General features: G+C 39.3%; 1 protein-coding gene across 1 annotated transcript in view; it reads right to left on the reverse strand.

Moving 5' to 3' along the window:
• The window catches only part of TSEN2 (tRNA splicing endonuclease subunit 2), a 30,146-nt gene extending 18,793 nt beyond the window's left edge, over positions 1–11,353 (reverse strand). The window contains exon 1 of the mRNA XM_054036204.1: positions 11,334–11,353. The gene's annotated coding sequence lies outside the window, so the exon portion shown is untranslated. The remainder of the gene's footprint in view (positions 1–11,333) is intronic.
• Positions 11,354–13,171: the final 1,818 nt, after the last annotated feature.

The following is a 13,171-nucleotide window of genomic DNA, read 5'->3' on the forward strand; positions in this document are numbered from 1 at the left end:
GGTACGCAAGACAAATCAAACTCCTGAAAGGGATACAGTAGTCTGGAAAGGTTGAGAGCCACTGCCTAATACTAACTCACTGATTATATACACACTTCTTATGGTTCTCCATCAGGTGACACACGTACAGTATTAAAGAGCAAGAAAAAAATAGTGGGAAATTGGAAATTATAGTTTTGGTGCTAAATTTACAAAATGGCTTCAGTTTGGCCTCTAATTTTTCCAAATATAGTTCTGTTTGCATTCATTTCAATGAGCACATTTCCACAACTCTGGCACACATTTTTAGAACTCTCATGCACAATGGTTAAGCACATACTTCAGTCATCGCAGCTAGCTTCTAATATTGGTGTGTAACATTTGGCTGGTCATTTGACTGTTTGATTGGTAATGGGAAGAACAATTATACTAGCAATCATGGTAATTGAGCACACATGCTTTTGCACTCACAATTCTAAAATTGGGCCTTCATGCACAAGTTTCTGGGTCTGATTCTCATTTCCACGGAGGCCCCTTTTCATTGTTCTAGCAGTGCAAGGGGGCCCTAAGGGGAGTGAAAATTACAACATTTACACTCCCTTTTAAAGCATGTTCCTGTCTCCTGCCAAAATAACGTATTTAGAACTCATGAAAGGTGACAGATCTTCTATTTATCTGCAGAACAGGCACAGATTAATAGATTCCAAGGCAAGAAGGGATCATTGTGATAGTCTAATCTGACCTCTCTGGCAGCAAAGTTTCTCCAAAACTGCTGATTTGCCTCATCATAGATCAGGATTTGACAAGTTAGTAATACTCCCATTAAATCCTAGGCCTATCTGGTGATACTGGTAACCTGGGTAACAATTAATGTCCTCTGTGGTGATGTTTTTGTGATTGGGCCTGTTGGGGGTTGGCTGTGTGCTCCAGGCAGGCAGTACCGCCTAATGGCAAGAGTCCAAGGGTCAATTTACCTGGCATTTACAGTTCAGGGTAGTGTGGCCCCCCTGTGAGAGTCCAGAGGATGCCTTGCTCAGCGGCTATGATTCTGGATAATGCTGCCCACTTCAAGAGTCTAAAGGACATTTGGCCTAGTGGCTATAGTTTGGGGGTAGTGTCGCTTACTGGTGAAGGGGGGATAAGGGAACCTGGGTGCACCCTACTCCACTGGGTTTTGACCCAGGGCTCTTCGAAACAGTAACCCTTGCACAGGTCTCAGGGCCCGATACCCCCAAGCGCACTCCCTGGGTTACTTCCTATCCTTGTTCCAGTCCCTCCAATGTCATCCTTGGTTAGACTTGGGGTCCCTCCCATGTTCCCCTCTGATCCATCTCCAGAGTTTCTTCTGCTGGTCACAGTGAGTTGTCACCCTTAGCTCCCGCTCGACAGGCTTCCAGCAGTAATTGAAAATTACTGAGGCTTGAAAATGAGGCGGCTTGGGTATGAGCCTCGGTCTTGGCGACTTCCCAGCAGGCGGCAGCTGCATATGACTGTTCTCCTCAGTCAGTCCAGACTGAGTGGAGTCCTTCCCTTTTAAATGCTCCCTTCACTGTGAGCATGCCTAGCAGAGGTGAGAGGGTATGGCCTCTTGGGCCCACAGCAGCTCTTTAACCCTTGCCTCACCAATGCGGGGCTGGTATACCCCATCATAGGGACATTTCAGAACTGGACTGAGGCCACCAACTTACTTCAGATACTGGCCAATTCCAAAGATTTGAAGTGTAGTAATGATTTCAGATTACAGTCCATCCTGGGCTGCAGTCATAGCTTGACCTAGAACTGAAAACTTCATTTTCAATTACTGTTCCCCAGCTGGTTTGCTTGGCATTTGCCGTTTTCTTAACTGTAAAGGTAAAATAGACATCAGAGGATGATATGCACCTGAGCATTGTAAGACTGAGCTGCTGGGACCAAATTCAGCCCTGGCATAGTGGCCATAACTCCCACTGAAGTTGTACTCACTTACTCCAGGGCTGAATTTGCCCCCTTGCCTTTTGCCTGGTTTATTATAGAGGGTCAGAATAAGGACTTTTTTTTTTAATTATAAAGCTTGTCTGTGTGTTTTCACCATACAAGATGACAAGTGGATGTTACCCCACATAATCTCATCATGGCTTGATTCATCAAGGCACTTAAACTTTAAGCACATGAATAATTCTGGTGACTTCAATGGGACTCCTGAATCAGGGTCCATATATTCTGAAATATGTGTGGATTTAAGATTTATCCTAAATATTGCTCTGGGATCATGCGTCTTAACTTTCTAAAGGACAGAATAATAACCAGATCAGGATAAATCCCTAAATCATCACATTTTTAAAACTGAAATAAAGCAAAGAAATTAATTTGCTGCCAAAAGTATATTGCCTTAAAAAAACATCCTCTTATGAAATATGTCCAATTTGTAATATTTACTTTCCGTTTATTTAATAACAGGAAAAGGTTTGCAGCTCCTTTGTTGAGTTTTACATGTCAGCAGCTTAAGATTCCTTTTGTTTTTTTCAAAATTTAATTTTATTAGAAAAAAACCCATACACCATGGCCTATACTAGGATATATTCTTTATTTTAAATAAATTTATGAGCAGACAAAGGCAAACAACTTCCTCTCATAAACCAGTGGAAGTACCCTTATAATGGATTGGTGGCCGGGCCTCCTACCCACTCCTGCTTCTTCATCATTACTACTTTCTCTCCCATGATTTCATTACCTCTCTGGTCTTTTTTTAAACTAAGATTTTTCATTTTTAAATCCTTTTTTGTCCCCTCCCTTACCTGCTGGGCATCTCCCTCCCCTGGTGGCTTAGCTCTACTCAGCAGAGAGTTAGATGTTGCTCGTGCCTGGGGAGTGCCTATTGGTGGATCCACAGGACAGGCTTGGTGTGTTTTTACAACTGAGCTGAATGTCCCAAAAGCAGAGAAGTGAATCTTGGGGCTGGTGGGCTGCTTTCTGATTCTATGTCTCTGTACACATGGGCTTCCTCTAGCTGTTGTGGCCAGCTGTACTAGAGTCCTCTAGGGAGCAGGGAGGGAAGGCAAGTGGCTTTCAAAGAGCTTTACACTTCTTACAGCAATCCATTACATTGTTATATACAGTGTTGTGGTAGCCATCTTGGTCCCAGGATATTAGCAAGGCAGGGTGGGTGAGGTAATATCTTTTATTGGACCAACTTCAGGTCTGAAGAAGAGCTCTGTGTAAGCTTGAAAGCATGTCTCTCTTACCACCAGAAGTTGGTTCAATAAATGATATGACCTCACCCATCTTGTCTTAGTAGTACTTATATCCATTTAGGCCTTGTCGCCGTACAATGACAGCCATGTTAGAGGATCAAGTTACAGCATGGTTTTGTCCTAACCATGTTTAAAAAATGGGATGGTTTTGCCACTGAAGGCCAGACCAAGTCATGATAAGTAGCCTGGTTCTCTTAATATGGTTATAACATGCTTTGATCTTGTTTTAACATGATTAGGACACAAACAGGTGGTAACTGGGTTTCCTAACATAGTTGTAACGACGAGACTTTAGAATGGTTAGATTTTGTGCTCTTTGTTTAAAAAAAAAAAAAAACTCATAAAAGTAGGTTTATATCTGAACTATGGGGCAAATCCTGCCCCATCTCCTTTCTGAAGCCATGGAAGAGACCCTTGCACTGGAATCCAAAGAAAGTAGTAGAGATAGGACTTGGGGGGAATTTGTAACTCTATAGTCCAGGGCCTTTTTTAAGCAGCATGCTCATTCAGAGGTGCTCCAGATCTCAGAAGATGTATTTCAATTTGAAAATGATAGCTTTCCAAACTGTTAACCCTTTCCAAGACTGGCATACTGCAGTGCACCTGACTGATAAATGCTGCTGCATTCCTGAAGGCTGTGTTATTCTGAGATTGTGTTTTTGCAAGCTTATTCTCACACAGGATAAAATTACACCAAGCTACAGTTCTCTTGCTCAGACCCTTCCTGCATAAATTTAAAACAGAGGCATTCAGTCAAACAGTGTGTGTGGCTGTATCTGGATGCTGACAGTCCAGTCACTGCAATACACTGTGTTATGAAATCTACTGTGCTGATTAATGATCTGATTAGATGTCATGTCACAAAGGAAGAATCTGATTAACAGCCACGTGACTGCTGGCTATTTGTACTGTCTTTCAGATCTGTATTAGAGTAAATACAAATGTACAAAGTGAATATAAACAGAATGTCCCTACAAGATTTAGCATGTCCCTGCAAGATTATACATAGGCTTGGAAGAACTAGATTTCTATTGGTAAATGTCAATTTCACCATATACACACAAACTGACAATAATAGTCAAAATTTACAGATAGGCAAAGTAAGAAAAATGCTACTTAAGAACTTATTATAATTTGATTTAGGGATATTTACTTTGTATATTTTGACAGTGATGTTGACAATTTGTGTTTTAAGTTATAAAGTTTTAATTTTTTGGATCTCAGTGTCTACGGTCATTAAATAGCGACAGAGGGTCCTGTGGCACCTTTAAGTCTAACAGAAGTATTGGGAGCATAAGCTTTCGTGGGTAAGAACCTCACTTCTTCAGACTTACATCTGTCAGGACCCTTATTAGATGAAGATCACCATGTCACAGATGGAAAAACTACATCTGTGAATCAATGTACTCCATTCATTGGTTCACACCCACCAAGTCCCACAAATCTGCTCCCAAATCTGTAAAATGTTTCGAGGTGCTGGTTTATGCATCTGGAGCTTAGCTGAAAGGTTTGTAAAAAATCACATGGAATTACGTAGCTTTCTGATAAATATGCCTCTGAGGAGGCTCATGTATATGTTGTTTAGAGCGGAAAATTCTGGAACACTTACACTTGCTAAATTTCCTCCAGATATACTTGTTTCAGACAAGTATATTAGAATAACTGGAACAGTGGGATAAAACTTCCTATTTTGGATAGCATGGACAAATTTACATGAAATCTAATGTCTGTCTCTCACAGTTAATCAGGATATTATCATCCCCCTGATTAACTGTGCGGGGGATGATAATATCCTGGTAGGACAAAAGTCTCCACGGCGCATTTATTCCACTTTCAGTTGTTTGTGCATGTGGGTTTCAGGACCCTAGAACGAAACTCTACTCTTATATATGAGGGTTTCCATTACAGTTAGTGGATCACAATCCACCTTTATCATCACCAGTCTTCACCACTACAAGTCCTCCTGTGGCCTTCCTGACACCCATCTTGCCATCCTCAGGTCCAATCAAAACACAGCCGGTAAGATTGCGTTCCTGACCCATTGTAATGACCATATCATCCTGCTTCTCCTTCTCCACTGATCAGATACAAATTTCTTGTCCTTACAATTAAGGCCCTCACAATTTAGCCCACCCTCTATTTACCAAAAATCTGGATCCTATTGCATTGCCTTCTATTCCACCAGCAGTGCTGGCCTCCGTCATCCGCTTGCCCATGTCTCCCACAAGCATCTTTGTTCTCTTTTCCATGCCACCCTTTATGCATGGAACACCTTCCCCAAATGAATCAATAGGGCTACTACCCTGTGTTTCTTCAAATCCCTCCCCAAAACTCACTTCTAGCAGGATTCTTATGATAAATTGACAATTGAGAATGGCTGGGTCGATGACCAGCAAGGATTACTGATATAACTAATTTCTGGTTTATTTTTTAAAAACTTCTTCTGACTTGAAATATGCTAATTGTTATATAGCTAATATGCATTCCTCCCACTGTTACAAAACAATTGGAGGGGGTGAATGAGGGTACCACCTGTTTGTTGCATCAGGCTAGTTTACACTACAGACTCCTGTTGGCATAGCTTTGTGGGACGATCCCTGACTGACATAACCAAGCTGAGAGAAACCCTGATACAGTTATATCAGTAAAATTGTGCTTTTAACAGAATAGCTAGTTTCAGTCATGGTGGAGTCATTTTGCTATCTTGCTACAAAGCACAGCTTTGTCAGTGTAACTACATCCACACTAGGAGTGCTCTGCCAGTAATAGTATATATGTAAAACATGCCTAGCATAGACATGGCTTTAGTTTAGATTATATGCTTGTCAGGGAAGGGACCATGTTTTCAAATGTGTAATGGAGCCTCAATCCTCCTTGAGTCTTTGGGCATTAAGTACTGCAAATACATAATAACATGATAGTAATCAATTTATTTAAAGGTAAAGGTATATTGTAGAAACTGTAGGAGATCCCAAACTAACAGAATATAATTGTAGATTTATATGACAAATCCATGCAATTTATATGACAAATCCATGCAATTTATAAAATAATAAAAAAAAAAAGTTGAAATCACTTCCCCCATGTAACACCTAAAGACCTCACAAACACCTAATGACATGCAGGACATGCAGTTGTCATTTGCTACTGTGCAAGAAACACAGAACACTGAACTCAAGTAAAAAGTCTTTGAATTCACCTTTAAATTCAAAATTAAAAAAATCTATTACACTCAGCACACCTTACCGTACAGCACAAACAAGTTTACTTCACATGCCATTTTCTTTTATAATCTATTCTGAATCAAGTGCTGAATAAGTATATTATTTACAAAATATCTCTATCACCACAAATTTATCTTGCCAAAAGGAATTAAATGGTTACACATTAAAACCATTTTTATATGCATGATACGCAACAGTAAACATTAGTATATGGTATTGTAAAACTCTTTCTGTTTTATATGCTGGGAAACAATTTACTGAGGCTTAAAGGAAAAGGCGGCTCCATAGAAGGAGGGAGGGCTAAATACATTGAGGATTTAAGGGAGCTCTTGTTTACTGATTAGGCGCTTCAAATAGAACTAAAAATTTTATTTTGTAACTCAAAGCCCAAATGTAAGCATATGATTTTAATTATAATGGTTAGAGGTTGAGTTGCAGTTACTGAAGGAATAATATTGGTTAGAACAGGGGACTGAAAGACAGGACTTCTGCATGTTAATCCTGACTGCCACTTACTTGCTCAGAACCTTTTGGAAGAGGGCGGAGGGGAGAAATCGATTAATTTCTTTATGCTTTAGTTTACGCATTTGTAAATTAGTCTAATAATAACTGTCTGTCGCAGTCACAGGCCTAGCTGCACTTCTCTCGCCTTTCTGGTCTCTTGAATGGACCCCCCTCAGCTGACAGGCTTTGTGCCTTTACCTCTCCCAGAATGGAATTCTGCAGCTCTCCCACCCTTAGACCCTCTCCCACCCTTAGACCCTTGTGTCAACTGTGTTTATCCAGCAGGAACAATTGGGTTTGGCACCTGCGGTTCTGTGTCGGTGGGAGTCTGTGATCAGTGGTGTATATAGAGCGCAGACACCTTTCTTAAAATCAAAGTATTGTTTATTCTCACAGTAGGAGCAAAGCATAAGAGGAAAAGGTTTTTAAAACAACAAATAACCTACGGGCATGTCTCTCTTACCTAAGGCCTACCTTTCCCTGATAATATCCTAGGCAGGATTATCTTCTTTAGACATCCCAGTGGGGGTCTGTGTCAGTCAGGTTTTCTCTGAACATGTTTAACAATTATCTCCTGCTCTCTCTCGAGAGTCATTTTGTAAACTGCAATAGTCCTTTTGATCTTCTTGGATTTCCATGTCTTTTCTTGTCTAGCACTGACTTGTATCACCCCCATAGTTTTTGCTGAGGGGTGGCATATTTTGTCATTATTTTCCTTCTTGCTCGTTTTTCCTGACAAACCCTCTCGTACTAAACCCACATATACATGCAGTGAACATTCCCCAATAACCAGGACAACACACACTATTCATAAATTACTACAGAGCAGCTACGCGTCTATCACAGTGGCCATCTCGCAGGAATATTGGGAGGCTAAATTACTTTTTAAGAAGTACCTGGAGATCCCTGGCTGATCCCATGATGTATTATTTTTAGTCCAGATCTATGGATCTTAAGCCACAGCTGTACTCTGGAAAATGGTGTGCAAAAGTGGCACCTTCTTACGCAACAGATCCCTTGTGTATATTCAGAGTCATATCTACTGATGGTAGTCAGAATGTTTATTACCTTTCACTCCTGCTCTCCCTGTAGAGCCAACACACGTACAGATTCCATTCAATCCTGGGCAACAAACAGAGTTGTTTACTAAGTTCCAATCAGCTACATCTGCACAAACCCACTGAAAGCAACAGGTTTGCACGGAGGTCATTGAAGGCATATCCTAAAGATAATGGTGTTGTGTGGGTGTACTTAAGGAATTAATTTGGCCTCCAGAATCTTTAGTACTTGTGATAATGTATAAGATGGAAAGATCCTACCTTGGTATTCAGAACACAGGTTGAATCTGCTGGGATGCCAATTAGAAATTTTTTAATTATTATTATTGTAAATGGAGCATTTTTAAGCACTGATCCTGCAAATACTAATACACTTCTTACAAGAAGTCCCACCCAACTCATTGTTACTAAATATGTGACTAAAGTTATGCATCTGCATAAATGTTTGCAGAGTTGGGCCCTTATTATGAAAATCACTCAGAGACAATAAACATGGAGCCTCAGAATGTTTTTTTTTCTTTTTTTGCATTGTCACTTTTCAGAGTTGATTGAAAGTATATTAAAAATCTGTGCACATTTTGGAGGATCGTTGTTTGCATCCTTCCTGCAGGCTTTTAAGTGAAAATAGTTTGATGGCTACAAAACAAACCGTGAGGCACAAAGGTTTGGTGCAAATGTATCTCATACAACCTGATGTAACGAGAATAAAAATGTTAAGATACACTTGAACTTATGCACATCAATATTCTTGCATCAAAGAGTTTCAGTACAGTATTCCTTCTGTATGTTCCTTTATTATTAAATAGTAAACTATTACACTCTGGCTCTCAACATGGTTAATGTCCATTAAAATGCTGTCTGTGCTGCCAAGAACAACCTCATACCACATGCTCACTATTTTCATGATGGTAAACTGTAAAGCTTACTGAAATGCATTTTTAAGTAGTAATTTGTTCTTGGGTTTAGACTAGAGCACACAAGTACAGGAAGAGCTGAAGAACCTTGGTTTAGATAATATAAATACTCTTAGAAAAATTCCATTTAAATTCAAAAGGCCAGATCCTCAGCTACTATATTTTGCCATAGCTCTAGTGATGGCTGATATACATCAGCTGAGAGTCTGGCCAAGTCTCTGTGACCATTAGATCAAATTCAATCCTCTGATAATAATACAGCCCCACTGAGTATAATGGTGTTGCACTGAGGTAACTGAGAGGAAGAGTTAGCTCAATATATTTAAACAATAGGCACCTATTGTAATTACAAACATTAAAAAATATGCAGACAGTTAAATAAATTAATTCTTTATTTCCTATAAAGTCCCATGCAGGCAAAAGGAAGAGATGTCCATGCAGTATTAAATCATGCCCTTCAGAAATTGGGATGTCTGCTGAATACAGGAAATTATACAACATGCACTGCCCAGGTTTTTGCTTAAAGTTAAAAAGATGAATAATAGAAGTAGAATGCACAGTGGCATTCAGATGCTATTAAAATTGATTAAATGCTATTATCAAGACAAGAGCAAGTTCTTGCTTTTCAATGAATGCTATAATTATTATTTAGGAAGAGCTGGAATGTGGCTGCCTCTTACAAAGATGAGAGCATAGAAAGATCACCTAATGAGCCGTTCCAAATAGTTGGAAACGTTGCTGTTCAATATATCATTCAGTCTGTTAGGAGTTTCAGACTATTTCTTCACTAAATTTCTAACTGATGTTGCTTTATCCATTGAATGTGCACATGTTAAGCATGGACTCTTAAAGAACATAAAGTTTAGTGTTGCTGACTGTATGTGACACCCAAGGAAGGTTTAATAAGGGAAACAGCTTTCAGGAGCTGCTAGAAACAGGGTTATGCCCTCTATGTATGATCAGCTAATAAAAGTGCACTCTGAAAGCTGTAGTATTGTTCTGTGACTGAAGTATTAAAATGAATTCATAGAACTATGATTCAGCTATTTAGCAATCAGCAGCTCATTTGAAATGGTCAGATATAAATCAGGTGGGACTAAAAGAAAATATTGTCCAAAAGAAGGGAGCATTTCTGTGTGTTAATGTATGGGTTGGTAGCATGACCTTAAATAACCTGGTACCGATTGGCAGACCTTAGAGTTTGAGAAATGAGCTGTTACAACACATAGTAATGGCATGGTTATCACATGATAACCGATGTCAGTCATGTGTATTAATGGGAAGTCCTAGGATTACAAACTATTAACACAACCCTTTGCAAGATTTCAGACAGATTGCATCAATTCTTGCAGTGGGTGCATGATGCTCTTGAGCCAAAGTTGTATATTTTAAAAAAATGATTTGTGGTTGGATTTGGATGCTTGGAATAAGTAAAACAGCAACTGGCTGTTATGCAAGGTCAACACGCTTTCCCCCATGGACTTTCTCAAGGATGCCACATGCTTGACACCTTTCCAGTTTATTATTTATAGGCACCATAATCTAACAGACAGGGTGCTGGACTAGGAATAAAAACACATGAATTCTGTTTGTGCTCTCCCACTCTCTCAGTGTATGACCTTGGCTAAATAACTGCAACTTTGTGCCTCAGTATCCCCATTTTACAGATGTGGAAAATGTTATTTCTCCACCTTTGTAACGTGCTTTGGAAGCTATAGAGGAAAAGCACTGTTACTGAAGGATCATTATTTCCTAATATGAGTTTTGAGAACAATTGTGGAATAATAAGAAAAATATGGATTCATAAGAAGAACAGCATCTGTTGAAATGCAAATTTACTTTTCCAGCCCATTAAATATATAGTATGCACATTTTAATAGATTCATAAGCCTTATTTTACTTCATATGGGATATTCTGATCTCTCAGGTAAACAACAGGCTTTTGAAAATATTTCCAAATTATGTGTTCACTTGAGAAAGAACTGGTGTGGTCATTTTGGTAAATGATCTGCCTTTTAGAAATGTGCATGAAAGATTATTTTTCTTTTGTTTCCTAACACATAGTCGCAAGGAAATAAAACAATCCCCAACCCCAGACTTTTCAATATTCAGGTTACAATAAACTGAAAAGAGCCAGAAAATGTTGAATTAGGGAGAACTGTTTGTAAGAACAGACTTTAACTGTTCACTCACCTCCACAAATCCAGTACAGCATTAGTAACTGATGTCCAGTACATGGGCCTTACAGATTGCTCACTCTGTGACAGATGCTAAGACAGGAGCCTTTGCCAGCATTTATGATCTTAAAAGCTGAACTGATATTGAGCCAGATGAGACCAAGCGAAAATATGAAAGAAGTATATCTTCTGTTAATCAAAATCTTCACACATAAAATTAGTAAATTATAGTTAATATATGACTTACTTAAGTATAAATATCCACTAATATGCAAAAGGAACATAGGAATTGCCAAAGTGGATTGGATCTGGGGTCCAGCTAGTCCAGTATCCTGTCTTCAACAGTGGTCAGTGCCAGATGCTTCAGAGGAAGGTGTAAGAATTACACTATGTTATTACAAAGCCCATTATTCTTCCCTCCCAACACACACAGGCACTGAAATGATCAAATATTATGTATGCTGAGGTGGGACCAGGATTTTAGTGAGTTTGAACTCACTCTTAAGGAGCTAATTCTTATTCTAGCACCAGCTCGAGTAGCCACTGCCAGGCTGTGTGTTTGAGATATATACTAGGTCCATGGGAAGGAAACCTTCACCCCCAGGCTGTTGACATGATCTTTAGCCACTATTGCATTACTGCATGCAAAGTGGGCTAGCCATTGGATTGCAGTCACAGATCCAGCAACCCCAGCCCTGCTCCTCTGCTACCCCACCCTTAAATGAATGCAGGCTTTAAACTGATAGACAGAATAACCCCTTAAGCATATGTAATGGAAGCTACTATAAAGTATAAAACAGACTTAGACTGACACTCACAAACCAGGTGCAACATTATTACTGTTACATACACGCATGTCATGTTTTTTAAGATTAATTTCAGGTTCAGGAGGAATCCAGAGTTAATCATTGTAATTTAGACTCCTGCCAAAATATCCATGTAAATAATCTCCCCCGTGTTTATTCTGCATATCAGCAATTCAAGGAAAGCTCAACTGTTTAGTCTTTGTCACCTTGCAATAATGTTAAATAATTTAAATGTACATACCCTGCCAGCTAAGATATAAAATAACTAGCTACTTGAACAACAGGACACCTAAAGATGCTGAATGTGATTTGCAGGAAGTTTTTGACGGGTATAATTTATCTTTCATTTGTACAAGGCTTAGCATTTTCAGCATTGGCTGTCTCATGAAAGAGAGGAGGTAACAGATGTAGACATATTTCATAAGTAAAACAACAGACTTCTGTATCTTATCACTCTATAGCCAAAACAAAAAGGAGGTGACTAAGTACTAGCTAGCTGTCTTTAAAGCTACATTACTGCTATCTGCCTAATGCCATTGAACAAAAGGATACAATGTCATTTATGCCTTACTGTGATATACAGTATTTTGGTGATGCAACAATCAGTCCATATTCTGCTCCTGGTTACACCCATGCAAGTCAGTGGGATCAGTAACCCATTATTTAACTGCAATCAGCTCAGGGCATTGGCGACTTTTTGCAGTAGTCAATCCATACTGCCAACAGTACATAACAAGTTTTCCAGGGGAAGGAAGCATAGCTTCACTAATTGGAAAGAACACTGAAGTAAGCAGAATATAATTACACACGTTGAAATTGGCCAAGGCACTAGGTTAATACCCCTATTCTTATGCAAAATGCCAGGACTTCTTCCAGTGAACAACAGTGGCCAGGGTTAGCAGCACAGTTCCCCCTAACACTGATTCATTACTCATAGAAGAGGGACGTGGAAAAGACCTGTTAGAGCATCTGGTCTATGCAGGATTGTTCCCTACAATAAATTTTCTAGTGTTTTGTTTCATCTCACTTTAAAAGTCCCAAGAAATGGAATTTCCCCTCGGATACTGTTTCTTAGTCATGGTCCTTGGTCACTTAGTTTTCCTTAATATTTAACCCACACTTTCCTTTTCTTAATTTGAATGCATTATTCCAAGTTATATCTCCAAAACGTAACATCGCCATCCTATAAATGGTGTGGTTCATTCAGCTGAGTCATCAGGAAGTGACATCTTTGTCTGATCCATCTGATAATCATATTTCACTCCCCATAATCTGGAAT

The sequence above is a fragment of the Malaclemys terrapin genome, chromosome 7 (genome assembly GCF_027887155.1).
Source record: "Malaclemys terrapin pileata isolate rMalTer1 chromosome 7, rMalTer1.hap1, whole genome shotgun sequence".
In the NCBI taxonomy this organism is placed as follows: Eukaryota; Metazoa; Chordata; order Testudines; family Emydidae; genus Malaclemys; species Malaclemys terrapin.